Source organism: Psammomys obesus, unplaced genomic scaffold (genome assembly GCF_907164565.1).
Source record: "Psammomys obesus unplaced genomic scaffold, mPsaObe1.curated_primary_1811, whole genome shotgun sequence".
Lineage (NCBI taxonomy): Eukaryota > Metazoa > Chordata > Mammalia > Rodentia > Muridae > Psammomys > Psammomys obesus.
Window position 1 is genome coordinate 3,393,980 of NW_026591643.1, and position 24,015 is coordinate 3,417,994.

Below are 24,015 nucleotides of genomic sequence, written 5' to 3' on the forward strand. Positions count from 1 at the left end.
GCCCTCTTCCCGCCTTCGCCCCTTCGCCCCGCCCCCCGGCCGCGCCTCGGCGCGCGTGCGCGCCCCCGCCCCCCGCGTCGCGCCTGCGTCCGCGGGAGCGCGCGCCTTGTGCTTCCCGCTTCGCGGCTCGCCCTCCTGCGAGCCCGCGGGCCTTCCGGCTTTGGGCCGGCCGACGTCGCTGCTGGCGGCGCGGAGGGGACCCCGGCGCGACGGCCACCGGCGGGCGGAGGCTGTGGTCTTCCGGGACCTGGGAGCGGCGACGGTAGTCGGCCCGCCGAGGCCCTGGCCAGCCCCTGAGACCTGCACCAGCCGGATAGGTGTGGTTGGGAAACGAATTAAGTAGAGGAGACTGCCTGGACCGAAGTGCAGCTTCGTTTTCACGGTTTTAATCTGCGTAAAAATTCTCTTCTACTCGACAGTCTAATACTAAATACACGTGAACCTCTCATTGCACAGCTATGGGATGGCCGCCGTAGTGCCAGCATTTTAAGTTTACCCGTTCCCAGGGTTGAAGAGAGGGGATTGGTGTTTTTCCAAATGAAAATACAATAGAGATCTCTGAAGTTTCGCAGCCAGAAAATGTTTTGTTTGCACCAAAGCCCTTTCCTCTAGGTTGAGGAAAACCAGGTTGTACGTAAAACAAAATAGGCATTTCGCATGTATAATGCAATAGAGCGAACACACTTTCCCCCCTTGTATAGCATATCTAGTTCTGAAACTGCTTTTTCAATTCACAGATCATTGAAATTTGAGCCATTTAAGCCCGAAGTCTGAAACTAAAGAGGGGGGCCGCCCACACCCATTTCAAAGGAAGTAACAACTTCAAATCTATCTTTCCTGATTTCCTACTTTAAAATAAATTGACACTTCTAAAAAAAAAAGTATAACCAGTTTGTAATTCAGGAAGGTCACATTTAAAATAATTTCAGTTCCCCTTTTCAAGATCTCAAAACGTTTTGTATGCTGAATCTAAACATGTTTGGAAACATTTCCACCCCACATTGCTACATGCGATTTTAGAATAGCAAGTGTAGAGGTAGATGCCTGTGCTTACAGTTCCTACCTGAGTTTGAGGCCACCTTGAGCTAAATGGCAAGTTGCAGGACAGCCTGGGTCACAGAAAAATAAAATATAGAGACAAGCAGCCAGCCAGGGGGTGATGGCACATTGTTTAAGCCTCGGGGAGGCAGAGGCAAGCAGATCTCTTGTGAGTTTGAGGCCAGCCTCGTCTACAAAGTGAGTCCAGGACAGCGAAGGCTACACAGAGAAACCCTGTCTCAAAAACAACGAAAAGAAGAAGAAGAAAGAGTAATATATGTTTTTAACCACTGGGCTATCTCTCTAGTCCCAACTGTCACTATTTAAAACAAATGAAATATACCCGAGACTCACTAGCTATACTAACTTAAGTCATTCTGAAAGGTCTATATAATTTAAAGACTATCCCTGAATAAAATTAACAAACATACTTTATTGCCTAAACAAGTCCACCTTCATAACAGGCCTAGATAAGTGAACACAGTTTATAACACAGAAAACAAGGTGAAACTTTTTCATGTTCAAAGAACTCATGGTCTGAGCTCTGGCAGCTGAGTCTCATTCTGATTCAGAGACCGATAGACAGTCTGGAGAGGTGACTCCGTCTGCAAAGCACTGTTGTGCAATCATGACGGCCTGGTCAAACCAAATCAGAGAGCTTCAGGCTTAGTCAGATACCTTGTCTCAAAAACAAAGTGGAGGAGGGCTAGAGAGAGACGGCTCAGGGCTTAAGAGCGCCCACAGTGGTTCATAACCATCAGTAGTTCCGGTTCCAGGGTGTTCAGTCCCCCCTTCTGACCTCCAGGGGCACAGGCACACACACGGTGTGTATACATACATACAAATAAAGCATTCATCAAGTAAATAAACCTATCAGCCTTACATGGCGGCGCACACCTTTAATCCCAGCACTCAGGAGACAGGCAGATCTCTGAGTCTGAGCTCAGCCTGGTCTACAGACCGAGTTCCAGGACTATACCAAGAAACCCTGAGTTGAAAAAATAAAAAGTGAAAAAAGAAATAAACTAAATATATATTATATAATAATGTAATATTTATAATATATAGTAAAGTTTTATATCTGTGTATATATATATATGTATATATATTATATATGCCTTAAGTGGAAAGCTATTGAAGGAACCTGATACTGACCTCTGGCCTCTGCAGGCATGTATACACACACACACACACACACACACACACACACACACACACAAAACAACAACAACTACTACCAGAGAGTAGAATGGAGTTGCTTCTTAAAGCCTATGTTCTGGATTTTAGGTAGTCCCATAGTCTAGAAGACTATATAGTCTAGAGAAGACTTGGTCTTTTGTAATATTTGAGTTTACCAAACTATTTTATGCACATGACTGCTATAAGTACTTTATATATAATATTCTGTCTTCTTGGCGCCAAAGAGGATAATCTCTGCAGATTACAGTATACTTTGAAAAGGTAGTTCTAAATAGTTTAGCTTATCATTTCCCCCTGTGTTTTCTTTCTGGTTTGCTCAAGCAATTTCTCCCTGATACTTGTGTATCTGATAAGAGGCACACCCCTTCATTATTTTGTTTACACAAAAAGTAACCTTTGAACACTTGCCTTAAGCTATTCCACTATGTAGTGGGTAGTTAACATTTAACCTAGATTCATGTTTACAGGTAAGACTTCTTGAGACATAAAGCAGTCAAAAAGGATGCCAACATAGTTCAAAAATAATACTAGCGATTAGCTCTCAGGTCATTACTTGAACATTTTAATTTCAGGACAATTCCAAAATCATAACCATTAACATCTCTTCCTTAAAGGAAAAATCAAACTAAATTTAAAATGCCAGTTTCAAAAGCTGATATACCATGTGACTCCATTTCTATAGCATTTTCTTTTTTTTTTTTTATAATTTATTTAATTTTATGTGCATTAGTGTGAAGGTGTCAGATCCAGCAGAATTGGCATTACAGACAGTTGTGAGCTGCCATGTGGGTGCTGGGAATTGAACCCAGGTCCTTTGGAAGAGCAGACAGTGCTCTTGACCGCTGAGCCATCTCTCCAGCCCCCTCTATAGCATTTTCAAAATGATAAAATTAAATAGACGAAAAGCAGATCAGTGTTTGAAAGCGATTAGGAACAGGGCGCAGGGAGTAGATCCCCATGGCTATAAAGTAGTATGCCAGGGGAATATTTATGGCAATGATTCACAGAGGGAGCACTTATATATATAAAACACGTGGAAACTGTATAGAACCTCAGGTGCCCGCCTATATAATAGTAACAAACATATGGAGGCGCCGGCGTCAGTTTCCTGGTTTTGATGATAGGCTCTAGTTTGATGGTGCCACTAGATGAAAATGTGTACGCATACACGGGGCCTTATGGCAGTATCTTTTACATTTCTGTGCACTAAAATTATTTCAGTCAAGCAGTAGTTTTAAGAGATCAATGTTATCTGATTGTTCCTTTAGTATTTGTTATTTGTTCAGTACTGATACAGTACCAACTTCAAAAGCTTAAGCAAAAGCCATGTGGGTGTATTCTTCCTTTTCAGGCTAGCTCATTATGGTTGTCAAATGAGGCTGTAATCGCTGACACATACAGAATCAGATAGACTCTGCCCGTTGCGTTGCATTAGCCTTTCTTCAAACTTCTTCCCCACCGTTGGAGGAGGCGGCATCAGAGTGTTTCCTATGCTCACTGCAGACTACTATATACTCTGAAAAGCAGTTCTAAATAATTTATACTTTTATTTTCATTCTGGTTTGCTTAAGAAATTCCTCCTCTGAAACCGCCATGAATAATGTCTGTTTTCCTCATTTTGTGACTGCCCTGATACCCGCGGACACTGCGGGTACAGAAGGCTCTTACGTCTATTGAAGGTGCTGTTCTCTCTTGTCACTATAATTAGTGTCTGATGAAGCGCCAGGTCTCTGAACACACGGCAGTGCTGAGAGGGCAGTGTGCTCAGAGAGGGCACAGCAGCTCTTATTCCAGCCCTGCACCCTCCCATAGCCACCTCTTCTGCCTGGATGTCCCTGAGTTATATGCTGTATAACAAGCCATTAAAACTGCCCTTGAATTCCTGATCCCTCTGCCTCCATTTCTCAAATATTACAATTATAAAATGTCCCCACCACAGCTGGCAAGATTTTAAAATAAACAAAATTTCAGAGCAATTTTGAATTTACACATAAATTTCAAGGACAGAATTTATGAATGTCCTCCTGCTGCTGTTGACTTGCATTGGGACAGTATATTTAATAAAGTTAAATAAATTATTCTGATATGTTGTTTCTGAAATCTTTCTTAAGAATCTCTTAGTTTTTACATAATGATATTTATCTGTCCTATAATCTAATCTCATCTAAGACTGCAAATTACATTAAGTCATTGGGTCCCCTGAGGATCCTTTTCTCAAACTTTGACGTCTTTGAACAATACTGTTCAGAAATCTTGAAGGATGTCCTTAAACTGGAATTTGTCTGTTTCTGTCATAATTAAAGTAGAATTATAGACTTAGAGAGGAAGACTGCAAAGATAAAATGATGACACATATTAGCACCGTTATTTTTCACAGCTGAGATCGATGTTGAACACCTGATGAGATAGAGTTTATAGTTTTCTTTACTGTAAAGTTTTTTCTTTTCTTTTTTTTTTCCTCCATCCTTTTTCCAGATTCTCTGTATTCTCTGGGAAAACGTCATCACATACAGCCCATGATTAAGGAAGGGGGCATTACCCTCCCATTCCTTGAAGGGACAGCATTCACCTCAGTTATCTGAGATTGTGCCTTATTCGCCACCACCATGAATTTGTACATATAATCTTTTTTTTTCATTACAGACTCACAGAAATTTATTGTATGCTCTGATTATAAGCCAGTGTGATTTTATCTTAATATCCAAATTGTTCTAGCCATTGGCCAGGGGGAGCTATTTAAGTTGAATTCTGTGTTCCATAACATACCCCCATTAGTGCTAAGGGGTGTTTGTATAATTTTATTCAGTCTCCTTATTTCCCAGGTTGGTTTCAAACTCGTGGACACAAGGAACCCTCTGTCCCAGCCTCCTGAGTCCTGGGACCATGGGCACAAACTACTTTTTATTGAAAAATTTCTGACTTTTATGGTATTACAAGATGTTCCAGAGCCATCTTGCTTATTTTCTGACCCTGTGCTAGGATCAGTCATTTGTCAAAAAAACAAGATCTGAGTACTAAATGTGCTCAATTGTTTCTAAGGTTTTTGAAGTAAGAGTTTCCAAAGATCTAGCCTGTAACGGAGTGTGGGGAGGAGGAGATACAGGTATGTATGCGTGCGTGGGCATGTGTGTAGAGCAGGGGACAGCCTAGGCGTTATGTGCTTCATCTTTTCAGAGACAGGTTTTCCTGCTGGTCTGGAACTCCCTGGGAAAGGTAGACCGGCTGGCCAGTGAGCCCCAGGGATCCACCTGTCTCTGCCTCCCTAGCTCTGAAATTACAAACATGCACCATCTTACCCAGCTTTCATTCTTTAAGAAAAACAACAAAAGAGCAAACTGAATCCTGGGGAAAAAAAAAATATATATGGTGTGTTGTCTCTTCAGGTCTACCTCTCTAGTGAAAATGGACCCCAGGCGTGATAATTTGTAGACAGCATACTTTAGCCCTAGTCTTTTCTCTTTCAGTTTCAAGATGCTGCCAAACCTTCAGAAATATCTCACTTGCTAAAAATGGCACTGAACTACCATTTGGAGGGGATTCTTGTCAAACCTGAGTTTCCCTTGATTTGGAAACACAATGCAAAGTATTCTTGATAGCCTATGGCATGGGTTCTTTCAGAGCCCCAGTCTCATTATTGTTGACATTTCTTCTCTGGTTATGTTCATTCTCATTCATTCTGGGACACCTTCACTCCCGGAAGTTCTAGCACTCAATCACTTTCATTAAAGTATTTTGACTCTTCTCATCCGGCCTCTCGCCAGCCCTTAGCATCCAGATCTAACCGACTAAGAAACTGCTGCCTAGTCCTAATTTCTTCAAAGAAGTAAAGGTGGAGAAAACTGCTCTAGGGTAATAGAGAATTGCTTTCCTTCAAAAAAAATTATATATATATATATATATATATATATATATATATATATATATCTCAGCATTCCTTTTGTCTGCTGAAGTATGAAGCTGATAAATATTGTAAATGTCCACAGCAGTGTTACTGTTGTACTGTTCTTCAGGGGAAAAGGTAGTTTGTTTTTGGGTGTCTGAGACCACAGAACAAGCAGGAAGTAGCAATCTTTTGTGGGGTTATCTTCCCATGTGGCCCTGACTGGCCTGGAACTTGCTACACGTAGTAGACCAGCTGTTCTCAAACTCCCAGAGACCTGCCTGCCTCTACCTCCTAAATGCTGGGATTAGAGGCTTGGGCCACCACACCCATCAGGAAATATAAATTTTATTTTGCAACTAGAACAAAGCCTTCATTCTGGTCACTAATTCAAACTTGTCCACAGAATCCTTTGACAGAGTCTTTAACAAAGAGCCAAGTGGGCTGGTCAGCATGTACCTATTTTCTTTTTCCAGACTTGCCCTTTGTTGAAATAATAGCCTTACGCAAAAAGCAGGCCTTAGTCTAAGGTCAGTGGAAAAGTTCCTGGAATGTCAGACAACTGGATAAAGCTGTTCTTCCTTCCCAGTATGGCTCAGAAAAATGTTTAACTGCTGATGATTCCACAGGACACCAGGCAAATATTCAACCTTGAGTAGGCAAATAAGCAAAAGGTCAGTCTAAAAAGGAAGAAGGAGCACACACACACACACACACACACACACGAAAACAGAACCCCATCTGGAAAGTTTCTCCCTGTGAATGTATTATTTATGTAACTGGAAAATCGAACCTCCCTGCCTCACTCCCATCCCTGGGTTACTTGCACCGGGGGCTTAGGTCTTCATGTTGCCAAAACACAGGGAGGATGAGACCTTAATCAAAAATTTAATTTTGTAGTGACAGCAGGAGGATGACACCTAAGAGGAATGTAATTGGGGGAGAATAGAAACACAGGGTTTGACCTTTGTGCAGCAAACCACAGGCCATTACGAGATATAGGAAGAGGCTGTGGGACATGGTTGTTAAACTAATTTCACACACGAGGCACACTCTGAAAGCCAGACAGAACTGTTAATGATTCTACCATTATCATCAAGGAGTAGGAAGATTATGTTGGTCAAGGGAATGTCAAATATATCTTTCTCAACATGTAAATACGGTAATTCTGTTTTGAAAAATCCGTGTCTGTCTTTGGGAAACGCAGGTACATTTGACCTAATGTTTACCCAGGGTGCCAGGAAGAATCAAATGGAAATACCGCCAGTGGAAATTGGACTACACACGCTCACCCTGGCCTTTCTTGCTGGAGTTATTTTCAAAACAAAATGAATAATTCAAACAAGAAAATGTTTGACTTGAGGCTGGATCCTGGTGTGAGAGCAGCCCTGTGAGTGGGGACCAGCAGGAGGTAAAGATAGAAAAGGAAGGGTTTTTTTTTTCTTATTTATTTCACTTTACAGCCTGAATCCCTCCGTCCCCTCCTCCCAGTCCCACCCTCACGCCCCACCGGCCAGGAAAGGAAGTTTTAATAAAGGCCACTTGAACAAAGGAGTTGTTCTCAGAGAGGGGAAAACACCGGGATGTGAGCGTGCCTAAGAACCTTGTAATGGATCATATTCTTTTGATCCTTCTGTCTTGAAATAAGATATCCATTCGGAATTAGGTCCACGTGGGCTGGGGAGATGGCTCAGAAGTTAAGAGCACTGTCTGCTCTTCTAGAGGTCCTGAGTTCAATTCCCAACAACCACATGGTGGCTCACAAGCATCAGTAATGATATCCGGTGCCCACTTCTGGCATGAATGTGTACATGAGGCAAAACACTGTATACGTAATAAATAAATAATAACAGATAATATAAATAAATAAAAACAGAGGCTGAGACTCATAAGCCAAACTTTGGGCAGAGTACAAGTAATCTTATGAAAGAAGGGGGAGATAAAAAGACCTGGAGGGAACAGGAGCTCCAAAGGGAGACCAACAGAGCAAAAAAAAAAAAAAACAAAAAACAACTGAACCCTGACAGCGCATGGAGAGAACCTAAAACTCCTGCTCAGATGTAACCCATAGACCGAGTCTCCAAGTGGGTCCTAGTAAGGGGAGCAGGGCTTTCTCGAACTCAGTGGCAGGCTCTCTGATCACCTCCCCTTGGAGATGCATCCTTATCCTTGCCAGGCCACAGAGGAAGACAGGTCTGATGAGACCTGACAGGCTAGGGTCAGATAGATAGTCCCCTCACTTGTCAGTGGACTAAGGGAGGGACATAGGGGGAGAAGTAGAAGGGAGGGGGACTCATCCGAGATACAAATTGAATAAATTGAATAAATGATAATAATAATAAAGAATTAGGTCCATCCATATTTAACAGAAAACTCAAAGTAATTGAGAAAAAAAAATTATTGCTTTTAAAATTTGTACTCAATCAAAAGAAGTTCAAAGTTATGGATTCAAGGCTGGCTTGGCATTTCACAGCCATTAAAATTCAGTCTGCTTTCGGTTTCATCATGTGAGCATTATGACCCTCACTCTTGGTTTCAGAAGTGGCCTAAAGGTCTTTCGAAAGCTTGTCTACAGACTGGCGGGCCGGCTCCGTGGGGGAGGCCTGGCCGTACAAGCGTGACAACCTGAGTCTGGGTCCCAGCACTCGGAGACTCCAGGGTAGGTATGGCAGCACACCCACAATCTCTGCGACAGGGAGACAAAGACAGGATCCCCAGAGCAAGGTGCTTAGCTGGACTAGCACACCAGCGACCTCTGGGTTCAATCCAAAGACCCTCCTCAAAGAATAAAGTGGGGGGTGGTGGAGGAAGGTCCCCAGTGTCAGCCTTGGGCCTCCCCGCACAGGGACCTAAGCACCTTCCTACACACATGCAAATTCCTCTCCTTCTCTCCCTCCCTCCCTCTCCCTTTCCCTCCCCTTCCCCTCCCTTTCCCTCTCTCTTCTTTCTCTCCCTCCATTCTCTCTCTCCAGACACATTTTTAAAAAGAACGAAAAGCAAAGCTTTCCTAGAAGTTTTCCAAATATTTTCAACTTACATCTCAGCCATACTTTTCTCTCCCTCTCTCTCTCCCTCCATTCTCTCTCTCCAGACATATTTTTAAAAAGAACGAAAAGCAAAGCTTTCCTAGAAGTTTTCCAAATATTTTCAACTTACATCTCAGCCATACTTTGGTCACACGGCCATGCTTAGTTGCAAAGGAGACTGGAAAACAGGGTTTTTGCTGTACATCTTTCTACTACTACCAAAGCTAGTTGGTAAGAAGTAGAGAATGAAAAATAGGTGGGCCACCAGCGACCTCTGATAAACCTGTCGCCGTACTTCTACACAGAGATGAGGTAGCAAACACAAGGGGGTCTCAGCAAGGTTTGGAGCTTCCCAGTAGTAGCCTGGAGTTTAAGCCTCAGGAGCAGAGAGCCTGCAAAGACTGCCTTTGATGGTCCCCAGTTAGCAACTCATGAGTCAGTGACTGCAAAGATTGCTGGCAGCCAGAAACAGGCCCAAACTCCTGGGTGCAGACTGTCCAGTTATGTTCTTCTGACAACTCAGGGCCCCCTCCTCATAACCTCAGGAGGCAGAAAGGGACTGGAGGCACCAAATTTGTTTGGGAATCCCTTTGGAGGGTCTGACTTGCCCCCCTCCCCCCAGTTTGATGCTCTCTAATAATTAGTCTTCAGTTTTAAAAAAAGGTTTCTATTAAAGCCGGGTGGTAGTGGTGGTGCACCCCTTTGATACCCAGCTCTTGGGAGGCCGAGACAGGCAGATCTCTGAGTTCAAGGCCAGCCTGGTCTACATAGCTTGTTCCAGGACAGCCAGGCTACACAGAGAAAACATGTCTGGAAAAAACAAAAAGAAAAAAAAATGTTCTTTTTAATTATGTGTATTATGTGGGCATGTGCACATGAGTCCAGGTCCCCTCAAAAGCCAGAGGGGGTGTCAAATGCCCTGGGGCTGGAGTTATGGGAGGTGATGAGCTTCCCACCTCTGGCATGGATGCTAGGAAATGAATTCAAGAGCAGTACTCAATCTTCCCTACCTACTGAGCCATCTCTCCAGCCTGGATTGGTCCTGATTCTACACCTAATATTCACAGAAGGCTGTAGCCCCCTAGGATGAGAGAAGGGGAGCAGGATAACTACCTTTTGAGTTAACATGATGAGTCTTTTTTTTTTTTTTTTTTTTGTAATGCAGCTTTTGGTCCCAGCAGTAAGTTTCCATTTCCCCCAAAAGTAGGTCACTTCCCCTTACCTGCACTGAGTCTCTCTATCCATGTAATGCCACAAAGGAAAGAGAGAATTGGTTGCCAACTGCAAGCCCCAGCACCAACAACTGTTAGTGTACTTGTGCACCAAGACGGGAGATAGTATCACAGCTGTTCCCATGCTCTGAGGACCGTCCCTCAAGCGCTCTTGTATTTGAACACTTGCTCCTCTTTTGGCGGGAGGTTTGGGAGGTGATAGAACTTTAAGGACCGGAGGCTAGTTGGAGGAAGTACGTCTTTGAGGGCAGGCGTTGAGTGGATAGCCTCATCCCATTTCCAGCTGCTTTCCTGGCTTCCTGTGTGAGGGAATGCGACCAGGCAGCTTCCTGCTCCGGCTGTCAGTGCCAAGCCTTCCTCACTGCTATGGACTCTCCCTTAGGAACTATAAGGCAAAATAAATCCCTTCTTGTATGATTTGCTTTTGGTGATATTACTTTTAATCATTTCGACAGAAAAGTAAATAATACATGCCAGGACAGGTGCTCCTATTTCTGTGTTTGTGGACAGAGACGGAAACCAATCCCTAGTAGTAGAAAGGCTCATCAACACAGAAAGTGAGGAAGGGGAAGTCACCCGGTGGAACACCGGAAATCCAAATGAAAAGCCATACCCCTCATCCTCAGAGGCTTCAGAGCGTCTGTGACATTTACAAATACATTCTGCTTTGCATTGCTTTTACCTTTTTGTTTTGTTTTTTTGAGACAGGGTTTCTCTGTGTAGCCCTGATTGTCCTGGACTTGATTTGTACACTAGGATGACCTTGAACTCACAGAGGTCTGCCTGCCTCTGCCTCCCAAGTGCTGGGATTAAAGGCACTGCACTGTTATGCCCAGCTTGTTCTGAACCCTTTCCGGTCGTTAATCCTTTAGCTGACAGAGAAAAAGCACCATGTATGAGCCAGTTTTGTACGCACGCACCAAAACAACCAGAGCCTGCCTGAGGCCCTATAAATGGAGAAGACTGAAGACTTCAAAGTCAGGTTCACTAGTGGAGAAGGAACCTCCAGACTCGCTGGAGACCAGCGCCATGCTTCTGCAGCCAGCTTTCCACACTCGTCCTTCAGAGGACTGCTCTCAGTTGGCTTTCACAGACCAGCTAAGAGCCCAGAGCCATAGCCTACAACCTGTGGGGGTAGTTCCCTGCTACTGAGAAGCTTCCTTCCTTTCCTGTTTAAATTGTTAATCCTGCATTGCAAATACAAGTCCTCAACTGCTTCTTAGGGAGGGCAAGACCAGAGCCTGATAGGATCAACTGTACCCAGTGGTACAGTGAACACAGCAACAAAACACAAGAGGCGAAGCAGGGTGCCATCTGCATACACGTGAGGAAAGTCAGGGTAGACTATCCCAAACTATGCAGGGCTCGGATACCACCTACTTCTAGCTAGATCACAGGAAATGTTAACTGTACAAAGGGTTGTTTGGCTTGTCGTTTTCCTATATACCATCCCTGAAGACTCTGGAGAGCTGCCTTCCTAGGAATAATATCTAGGCTGTGATAGCTTTCCTAAAGTCAGGACATTTTCCCCAGGAGATCTTCCCAGATTGGTTCAAGCCCTATCGTAAGCCCACTTCTAAACGAGACATTGACAAAGGGATAAAGATTATATTGTCCACAATCAGTGATTCTCAGCCTTGGCTGCATGTAACAACCAGGCAAAGGACCTCACAGCATACTGTTTCCTGTGCTCATCTCTGCTTTAAAGGCCTTTAAGGGGCTTTCCCCCAGTTTAACACTATTGGGAAGTGGTGGAAAATGTAGAAGATGGGGTTTGGTAGGCTAACCTTGGATTGTTGGGAGCTTTTCTTCCTTCCTTTGCTTCCTGGCCGTGAAGCTTCAGCTCAGTCATGAAGCATGATGCTCTGCCACGGTTCTGCTCTAATGTGCTTCCTCACACAGGACTGAAAGCAACTGGACTAATGAACCATGGGCTGGAAGGCCCAAACCTCTCTCCAAGCCGCTTATCTTAGGTATTTATTAAAGTGTGGAAAACCAGCCAATCCAACCCCTACTGACCTCATGAGAATCAATCCCATTATGCTATGGAAGACCCAAACTCAGAGCGTTTAAAGTTCTCCCAAGTTATTTCAATCTGCAAGCAGGGTTAAGAACTGCTATAGTAAGCCAGGCAGGGGTGCTGCAGGCCTGTGACCCCATCACTCTGGGAGGCAGGGGCAGGTGGAACTCTTGTGTGGCCGAGACAAGCCTGGTCTACATTGTAAATTCCAGGACAGCCAGAGCCACAGTGAGACACTGCTCTGTAGTGGTCTTTTTAAAAACTCTACATTATTTGAGGTGTTCAGGCCTCTACCTCCCTTCCACCAACCCCCCACGTAGAAGAGAGAAAAGGTTAGTGGGGAGAGGGGACCCAGACCCATTTACTTCTCCTGGCTTTTGAGGGTCAGTGGGACTCTTAGGGCTATGGGCCAACCCCTGTCAGCTACAGACGCAGCTAGCACGCCGTCGTGCGCCAAAGCATTTCTCTGTCTGTTCGAAACCGCCACGTCTCTGGTCTCTGGTCTCCCCAAACTGCTCCACAACACATGCCAGCACTGACTGCCAGTCCGAATGCCTCCCAGTGTCCTTTCACTCTGTTATTCATACTCTCAGAGTCCTAGACCATGCATGGGGAAGGCTGTTACCTGCTGGAAAAGGCACGAGACAATTACAGGTGTGGACAAAGTATAGCCCAACTAAAACCCCACACTTGGGATTAAAACAAAAGCATACTTACGTAACATACAAAGAAACCCAAACTTCCATTACGCCCGTCTGTCTCAGAGGGAAGGGAGCAGCACCGATGGAAGGAAAAAAAAGAAAAAAAAAAAAAAAAGCACCTTCTGAGCTTAAAATCTGTTCTCTTGAAACTCCTCAGCCAAATGGAGTGCAAGAGGCAGGGGAGGCAGCACACGCTGAGGGGTCGGGGCAGAGAAACTACACTCATACACTCAGGAATGCTTTCCTTCAGAGATGAAGCAGAAATCAAGACATTCTGTATTCTCAAACAGTCAGAAACAAAGAAGGCCCCACAGAAACAGTGAAAAGGTGTCCGACGTCAGCAGCGAAAAGGTGCCACTCACTCTCGCAAGTGTGAGCAAGTGTGAGCAAGTGTGAAAGCTAACAGCAGAGCACACACACCAGAGAAAGAACATCAAATCTCAGCGTTCTGAAAACCACCAAACCACAGCGACGAAAGGAACAAGCATATACAGAGCCACCAAGACAAAACTCAGTGAGGACATTTGTCTGTACCTATCAGCAATAATCTTGAATACAAACACGTTATTTACTCAATGAAAGACTTAGACTCACTGGATGGATTTAAAGAACTGCCAGGGGGTGGGGGTAGGGTGGGTTGTAGTTTATGCTTTTGATCCCAGCACGCAGGGAGGCAGAGGCAGGCGGATCTCCGTGAGTTCGAGGCCAGCCTGGTCTACAAAGCACATCCAGGACAGCCAAGCCTACACGAAGAAACCCTGTCTGGAGTGCAGACAATTATTTATGGCCTATAGGAAATTGTCTTTACCAGAAAAGACATGCATAAAAAGGAAGGGATGAAAAAAAAAAATCACTGTGCAAAAAACATAAATCAAAAGGGAACAGGAGTCACTGTAATTGTATTAAATTTAATTAATGATTTAATTGTATTAAATTAAAAATTATACTTAAAAGAGCTGGGTGTGTTGGTGAATGCCTTTAATCCCAGCAGAGGCAACTGCTAAGGCAGGTAAATCTCTGTGAGTTTGAGTCCAGCCTGGTCCACACAGTAAGTTCTAAGCCAGCCAGAGCTAATAGTGAGACCCTTATCTTTACAAAGAAAAAATAATGTTGAATGAGCTGGATGTGTCTGTAATCGCAGCACGCAGGAGGTAGAGGCGAGACGGTCAGAAGCTCAGTGTTGCCAGGCAGTGATGCCAGAACCTTTAATCCCATCACTTGGGAGGCAGAGACAGGAGGATCTCTTGAATTCAAGGCCAGCCTTGTCTACAGAACAAGTTCCAGGACAGACAAACATTTCTAGATTTAAAAAAAAAAAAAAAAAAAAAAAAAAGCATTTCATTGTTATCCCCAGCTACTTATTGAGGTTAAAGCCAGCCTGGGATTCATGAGACCATATCTTAAAAAAAAAAAAGAAAAGAAAAGAAAAGAAAAAGAGTCAGTAAAACTGGCTCTTCATGAATGGATGAATAAAATGATAAAAGGAAGAATCCAACAGGATGAAATAGCTATTCTAAATTCATGAACACACAATGAACACAGCAGAACTCAGGTATAAAATACAAACACCATTAGGTATAAAAGGAGAGACAAGTTATAATAGAATATACTCAGACACTTTTATTTATTTTATTTTATTTGGTTTTTTTTGTTTTTTTTTGAGACAGGGTTTCTCTGTGTAGCCTTGGCTGTCCTAAACTCACTTTGTAGACCAGGCTGACCTCAAACTCACAGAGATCGCTGCCTGCCTCTGCCTCCCTGAGTGCTGGGATTACATACAGTTTTTGCCACCGCGCCCAGCTCTCAGACACTTTTAATGTACCATTCCTATTAATACAGAGTTATCCAGTACAAAATATCCACAAAGAAATATTCAATCTAAACTATAATCCAAAAGGGTCTAAGACCGTTGACATGTGCGTCTTCCAGCAGGCTCGTGCGAGATAATCTGCAAAGTATATTTCTCTTCTCATCACCCAGTGAGTTGTCCTCTGGGGTAGACCGTAGGCTAGGCTATAATCCGAGTCTCAGCAAATTTGATGAAATTGAAATCATGGCATTATCTTCTCCGAGATGAGAGTCAGCAAGAGAGGCTTTAGAAGCTGTACAAATACATGCAAATTAAGCAGCATTCTCTTGAACGAACCAGCCATTGAAAAATAAAAAGGGAAGTTGAAAGGAATAAAAATGAAAACACAGCATATTGAAACCTTCACGATTCAGGGGGACAAAGGACAAAAAACAAAAACCAGTACTCAGAGGAAGTCTGCAGGAACTAGTGCTGGTATCAACAAAGGAGGATCTCAGACGCACAACTAAACTGCATCATAAAGAGCTAAAAGATAAGAACAAAGCAGAACTTCCCAAAAAGAAAGAAATTCAAAGAGAATAAGTACATGATGTGAATGGACAGAAAAAAAAAAATACTGAAGCTGGGGAGATGGCTCAGATGGTAAAATGCTTGCCTGAAAACATAAGGACCGAGTTCATTCCCAGAATGCATATACCAAAAGCCCTGAGTGGTGGCATGTTGGGAGGCAGAGACAGGCCATCCCTGGGGCTGCCGGGCCAGCCCAGCTAGTCCAACGAGTGGGCTCCAAGAGGTATGAAAGACTTAAATTTCAGACCCCAAACTGTGCGACCACTGGAAGGAAATAGAGGAGAAACACTTGAGAACAATACTGACGAAGATTGTGGGCATGATTCTCAAAGCACAGCAAACAGAAGCAGCTTGGTTACCTCAAACTAAGAAGCTTCCCAACGGAAACAATCAAAAGAGTAAGGGACAACCTATGACAGAATGGCAGGGAAGCCTTGCAAACTTTGCCAAGGATTTATCTCCGGAATATATAAGGATCTCAGCAGAGAAAAAAAAAATCTAATCAGAAAATAAGTGAATTACCTGATAGACAGTTCTCAAAACAGTATACAAATGGTCTAAAAGTGTCTAAAACACTGTGACTATTACTAGTCATCAAGGAGATACAAATCAAAGCCACACTAGGTGTTACTGCTCCCAGCTAGAACAAGCACCTCTCAAACAAACAACAAATGGGGTGGGCTGGTGGGGCGGAGAGATGGCTTAGAATCAGCTAAGCCTCGGCGGCTAAGAGCATAACTGTGCTTTCAGAATTTGCTTGTCAGCACCAACGTCTAGAAGCCCACAAACCACCTGTGTAACTTCAGCTCCAGGAGATCCGGTTCCCTCTTCCCTCTTCTAGCCTCTGTGGTTATCTGCACGGAGGTGGCACGTGTGTGTGTGTGTGTGCGCACACACACACACACACACACAAATAAATATTTTTTGAAATATCAAATAACAACTGGGTGGAGATGGCACATGCCTTTAATTTCAGAATTTGGAAGGCAGAGGCAAGTGGATCTCTGTGAGTTCAAGGCCAGCCTGGTCTACAGAGTAAGTTCCAGGGCAGCCAGGGATACACAGTGAAACCCTGTCTTGGAACAAAAAAATAAAAAAGAAAGCAAGAAATGTGTCAGATAACCGGTGAAGATGAGGAGAAAGGGAGACTCATGCTGTTGGTGAGAATATAATATATATATTATACCCTCTTGTTTGTTTTTGTTTTAGGAGGCAGACTCTCACTAGTAGTCCAGGACTCGCCTGGAACTCACTACCTAGGAGGCCGAGGCGTGGACACCACAACCCACTTCCCATAACACTCTCTATAGGAGCAAGACTTGACTCCTGGACAGTATGGATTTGGTTATGTCTTCCTTCGCCTTCTCGCCCTCTGTTTTGTTTTCTGCTGATACAGTTGTTCGTGTCATTTACATTCTAGATTCTTCAGTCATCTGCGCAACGCTGCAAACCATCATGGTAACTCGCCGTCTGGGGATTTTTGGCAAACTTGGAGGGACATTCTTTGTTGTCCAGACGCAGAACTAGCAATGGAGGGGCCGGCATTACGTCGGTTCTTCTTGTGAAGTGTGGCTAAAGCAATGGATCTTCACGTTAGGAATATTTACTCCAGCGACTGGAAACCTGACAAGGGCGCTGTCGGCACCTGCAGGGTGCAGGCCAGGGAGGTTACTGGTCTTATTATAACACACACAAGCCCTTCTACAACAGCGGGCTATCTAACCACAAAGGCCAACCATTCCGAGGTTGGGAAATCTTAGGTTGGTTATTTCAGCATCATGCTGAAGGATATACATGTGACCCCTGAGCAAACAGTTTTACTTCCGGAACTGTATTCTAGAGAAATGTGAGTTCTGAGCGTGAGTACATACATGCCCACATGTTTCTACAGTAATACTTTATCACAGAGACAAAATATCTCAATGTCTTAAGTTTGTGTTTCATCACAGATGGAAAGGGTCACATTAATTTGGAGCACACTCATAGGAAAGAAAACTATAAACTACTTTTAAAAGTTAAGGTAGGGAGCCAATAAGATGGCTCAGCAGGCATAGGTGCTTGTCACAAAAGCCTGACAACCTGAGTTAGAGCCTTGGAACCCCCTTAAAGGTTCAAGTAGAGAACTAACTCCAAAAGGTTGTCTTCTAGCTTTCACATGCCCACGCACAGCGCGCGCGCGCGCACACACACACACACACACACACACACACACACAGTTATATATATTATTAAGACACATACACACAGTTAAGGTAGATTTTTTTGGGGGGGTACAAACATGGAAAGAGATCTATGATACATTCAGCAAAACAAAACCAGAAGTGGGCACGAGGGTACATGCCTGTAATCCCAGAACATGGAAGGCTAAAGTGGGAGAAGTATGTGAGTTCTAGGCCAGCCTGGGCTACATGGGAAGACCCTATCTTAAACATAAAAACAAAAACAAAAATAGATTTTAAGACAATGTAGTAGATATAAAATCCCCCCTCTGTTTTATAATCTGTCTAAATTACTATCAAAATATTTCAATTTTTTTTCAAGACAGGGTTTCTCTGTGTATACAGCCTTGGCTGTCCTGAACTCGCTTTGTAGACCAGGCTGGCCTCGAATTAAGAGAGATCTGCTTGTCTCTGCCTCCCTGAGTGCTAGGAGTACAGGCACATGCCACCTCACCTAGAAGAGTATTTCGAGCTTGACAGAGATGGGAACTGTAAAGATAACAGGCTGGGGTTAGAGGGGGTGCTCCTCCGGCTCTCCCTTCGCCACCATCACCATCGTGTATCACCAGGAAAAATACAAGTGAAAGTACAGCGATGAAGTTACTCCACCATTACTGTGGCACAGTCTCCCCTGGCAGTCATGAAGCAAACAAGAGACACAGGAATTCTATGTGGAAGGTTTGGTACCATATCAGAAGCAACTGCCACACTCTAAAAAGCCCAGGGATTTCTCAGATGGCAACTCTGGGGCAGAGTGACCTGTCTCGAGTGAGAAAACTAACATTTGCAAGAGACCCTTGCCTCTTCGAAAGTCACTGGAAATAGCTCCTCTTGGTCATAACATATAGTTAACTTTTTTTTTTCTTTTAAAAGATTTATCTTTACTTCCCTGTACGTGCGTGTTTGTGCACATGAGGGCATCCGTGGAAGCTAGAAGAGGAGGCTTTAGATGTATGGGATCCAGAGCTACAGGTAGTTGTCAGCTGCCAGATGAAGGACAGTTTAATAATAAAGGTTTCTTTTTTTTTTTTTCTGGGTTCAGTATCTGTAATCTTAGTTCTTGAGAGGCAGAAGTAGGAGTACTCAGAGCTTGAGGCCAAACATCTCTAACTTTAGAGATTTAAATTTTAAATAACCTTATTGGTTTGCTCAAAACAGTTTCTTTAAGGGGATTTTTTTAACTTATATGTGTTCTTACTTTTTGATGGAAGTCCTATACAGAACCTCATATTTTTTGTCTTAACGCAAATTAATTATAATTGTCTATCACAATGTTAACGGGTTCCTGGGGAACAAATTTTGAATCTTAAAGTAACACTGCCACCTGGCGGTCATTTTGACTGCTTGCCTTCTTTTCTCTTGGGTCAGTGCGCGGGCCCGGGCATCCTACAGCAGCTGGCGCGGCTGAGAGACTGTGAAACTGCTTTCTAAGGCCTCTTGCACCAGTTTCCATTCCCTGCCGCAGTGTCTGAGGGTTCCGATTTCTCCGTACTCTGAGCTTTGGTTACTCTCTCTCCTCTTGATTTTAGCCATCCTAGCGGGCGCAAAGGGACATAATCTCGTGGTGTTCAGTTGCATTCCCTTCATAGTAAATGCTGCTCCACGTCTCCCTCTCTGCTTGTTGGTGGTTTGTATGTCTTTGGGGAGGGTTTTCTATTCCGATCCCGTGGGGTTCCCCGCTTTGGTGTTTGGAGCTGCGGTGCCCCCGTGTTGCGTAGTCTGCTCTTGGACTTCTGGCCTCAAGCGACCTCCTGCCTCAGCCTCCGAGTGCACTGCTACTAAGTCTTTGATCTTTTTTTTTTTTCTTTTTACTTTAAAGTTAAGGTATATTTATTTTTATGTGTATGGGTTTTTGCCTGCCTGTCTGTCTGTGCACAAATACAGTGTTCTCAGAGCCAGAAGACACTGGGTCCCCTAGAACAGGCATTATTGACAGTTGGGAGCTGCCCTGTGGACGCTGGGAATTGAACCTGAGTCCTCTGGGAGAGCAGCCAGTGCTTTTATCCTGGAGCCATGGCTCCTGCTCCTCCTTGATCACTGTTACCAGCTGCATGTGAGCACCTGTGTGCCACAGCGCTCTAATTTGCAGGAGTCGGCTCTCTCCTCTACCCCGCGCGTTGAACTGGAAGTCGGCTCGGCAGCAAGCGCCTTTACCCGCAGAGCCATTTCAGTGCCCTCCTTTGCTCATTTTAAACTCAGCCTGTTTAGCGTTCTTGCTATGTTGCAAGTTTTCCATATATGCAAGATGCTTGTTCTTTATCAGACAGAAGATTTACGAATCTGGATGGCCACTCTGCAGACGTGTAAAAGTCCTTTCAGTTTCTTTTCCTTTTCTTTTAGGCAAGGTCTCATGTGACCAGGCTGGCACCAAACCCCCTGTGAAATTAAGGATGTCCTTGAGCCATCCCTCTGCCTGCTCTTCCCTTTCGATAGGATTACGACCATGCACCACCATGCCCGGCTGATTTCCATTCCTTGATACTGTCTTTTGAGAGAGGCTGACACAGTTGCTCAGGGGTTAAATTGAATGTCTCAGGCCCCCAGGAACCCAGGTAAAAGCTGGTGAGGTGCTAATCCTGCCTGTGATCCCAGTCTCAGTTTTCCACACAAACTGGCTAGTAAGACCAGCCATATTCATGTTTTGAGCTCTGGTTTGATAGAGACCCTGCCTCAAGGATATGCACAACACACACCTCTAACCCCACATATGTGAGAACATGCGTACACACACATGAAAACTGAGAAAAGGGGGAAAGAGCACTTGGTGGGGGAGAAAATAGGTGGAGTGAGTACTGGGCAGGGGCAGTGAGTGGGCTGACAGTCCTGTACCTTGGGTGCCCTCTAACAAAGAACTTAAACTCTGCTGAATCGCAGTGCTTTGTATTTCTCTCTTCTTGTTTGTGCTTTTGTTGCCAGGTAGAAAAAAATCATTGCCAGACACAAGGCTATGAATGTTTACCTCTGGGCTTTCTTCTAAGAACTTTACGGTTCTAGTTCTTCAAATCAGGGCTTTGATTTATTGTACATTGATTTTCCTATGGAGTGCGAGGGTGGGTCTGGTTCATGTGGATTTTATGCAGGGGATTTCTAGTTATCTTGACATCCTTGGAGAACAGAATGTTATGGCCCGAACTGTCTGTCTGTCTGTCTACATTCTTGATGAAAACAATTGGCAACAGATAGGTTTTTTCCAGGCTCTCAATTCTATTGTACTGGTCTACATGCCCACTTTTATGCTGGTACCATATTAGTTTTGTTTTGTTTTTACAGAGCAGGCATTTTTAGAATAGTTTAATGTTCATTAAAAAAAAAACTGGCAGAAAGTATTTCTGCTTGCATTAATAGTGTAATTGTTGCTAAGACCAAACACCTGACAAAACAATTTAAGAAGAGTTTGCTTTGGCTCAAAGTTCGAGTATCCATCCTGGTGGGGAAGGTAAGTGGTTACACTGCATCCAAAGCCAGGAAGAGGAGAGCTGAATGATGGTATTCAGATTATTTTCTTTTTATTCAACTCTAGAGTCCAGTCAATGGGATCGGGTCACCCAATCAGTGTGAGTCCTCCCTCTCCAGTTAAACTTTTCTATAAATACCCCATCGACTCATTCAGGAACATGTCTCCATGGTGACTCTAAATTCAGTCATCTTGACAATGAAGATCACTTACCCGTGTACCCCTCTTTATCATTAACACCCCAAAACTAGTGTTAGAGTCGATGCAGTTAATTAGCCAATACCGATACATTTCTGCCCAAGTCCACAGTTTACATCGCTGTTCCTGCGTTATGGTGTACATTCTATGGTTTTGTTGCTTTGGGAATAGGGTCTGTCTGTGCAGCTCTCAGACAGAGTTCTATTCAGTTGCCCAGTGTTGTTCTTGAGCTCCCTATATAGCCTGGGTGGCCTTCGGTCATGTAATTTTTTTCTTCAGATTTCCAAGAAGCTGGGATCTTATAGATTATAAGTCACAATACATGGCTTTTGTTTTAATTATTTTACTTTGGGAGAGCTGACTGAAGGCCGGAGAGCTGACTCGGTGGTTAAAAGCACTAGCTGCTCTCACAGAGGACCAGGGTTCAATTCCCAGCACCTACATGCTGGCTCACAACTATCTCTAACTCCAGTGCTGGGAATATGACACCCTCTTGGGCCTCCGAGGGGAATGCACGCATGGACATGGAGCGCATTGACAAACATGCAAGCGAAACACAGATGCACATACACAAAAATAAATCTTTAAAATTGCTTTATTCTTTTAGCAGTGACACGAGTGACAAAATATATAAAATGTATTGAATTTAAAAACAACACAATTTTTGTTCCAGTGCTGGAAGCTAAGCTCCGGGTGTTAGCACCCTAGAGGGGCTTGACTCTGAGCTTCGTGCCCAGGGCCCTATCTTCACCATTATCGTCTCTAGCTAAATGACAGTAAGTACATTAACTACCCATTCATAGTTTTAAAAAACAAAAACAAAACAAAACAAAACCTTCCAAAACCTCAAATTCTGTTCCCATTAAACAATAACTTCTCATTCCCTCTCCCCAATGTTGGGCAAACACCACCTTCCTGCTTTCTGTCTGAATTTAACTACTTCACATGCCTCATAGAACTGTAGTTACATAGCATTTGTTCTATGTGATGGCTCATTTAATTTAATGTTTTCAAGGTTCACACATGTTGTAGCATGTGTTAGCGTGTCCTTGCTGTTTAAAACTGAGTGACACAGCTTGGCGTTGCAAGCACCCCATGCTTGCTTACTGGGCCAAGGTTACCTGAAATGGCCAGCAAGAAATCAAACCAGGCTTTGATTGCGGTGGGTAGGGGGAACCACCACAAGACTGAGGCCATGACACGGTTTTTGCAATCAGACTTTGTATACTCTTAGCAGAAACAGAATATGGTGGCAGTTGCCAGGATCAGTACAGCAGCAGCTGCCAGGGCACAACGAGGTTTGCAAGCTACACAGGGTACGCAAGATTAGTGTCTCAGACCAACCGCCCTGTCTAGCTTCCATGCATCCCTGGCTTCTGAGGGAACATGCAGAGAAACACAAAACGGCCTGAACGCTTCACTGCCTGAGGAAGTGCCCGGTTTCTTAGGAACTAAAGGCACACAGTGCCCCAGGAGCCACAGACTCTAACCTGAAAAACCCATGAGGCATGCCTTTCAAGGCAGCTAGGCCAGACCAACTTCTTGATTCCCCGTGCCCCCCCCCTTTAGTTTTAGGGTTTGTAGGTCAATCTTCAAAGCAGACATGGAAGGGCAAATCAATCTCAAGGCTATTCCCATTATAACAACAACAACAAATTCCCAGAGACATTCCTATGGACCACAGTTTAAGAAGTCCAATTAGAGAGAAAAATAATGACCAAAATTCTTTGCCAGGTTTTGTGCAGCAATGGAAGAAGGTAATTCATTTAACTTTGAATGCCGAATGGTTAATATTTCATCACGCAAGGCCTGAACATAGATATCCAAATTATCATGTGATGGTCTTTGCCTGGAGAACCATATGATTATCAGCGGGGAGGCACAAGATCTCAGCACCACTGACATAAACGGGAGGCGTTCTCTTTCCAGCTAACAAAGTGAAGCACAGGAAGCTCACATACAAAGCCCAGTGTGTCTCAGACATAAGAGATGCATCATCAGAGACAATACAGCAAGAAACAGCTGTCCCACCGTCTCACCCTTCCCCTGCAATTTCACCTGGCCTGTTCCCTCAGGCATGAGTTTCTTTATCTGAGTCATTGAAGGTAGGCAGACCCTGTTCTTCATGGCTCAAGGACCCATTCTCTCCCCTCACTTCTCACCCCTCACCCCTTTTCAGGTGTAGCCCCTGCAGATGCCTCAGACTCTCTTCATCCATCTTGCAACAGTCAAGTCTCTTCAGGTATCTACACCCACTTCAGCATGCCAACAGGAAAAACAAATCACAAACACAGCATTGGCTCCAGTGACTTGCTGGAGCTGGGCCATTCAATTGGCCAGACATAATTAACATTTCCCCAAAGCACTGTGACCCTGAGGTGTTTCAGGGGGGCCCAAAACACTAAGCAGCAGTGAGGCCATCCTTGCCCAAATCTGAAGTTAAAAATGGAAGATAAAATACTGTGAGGAGTAGCCATACTACCCTCCTCCTCCTCCTTTGTCTTTAAATGATGTTTAAATGGTCCGTTAGCCCTTTCCACAAAAGATTGACCCTGAAGGTTCTATGGAATGCCTGTGCTGTGGGTTACAGCATATGCTTGCAAAATTCCTGAAAAGGCTGGGCAGTGTATGCAGGGGCATTGCCAGTTTTAAATATTTCACAGGGGC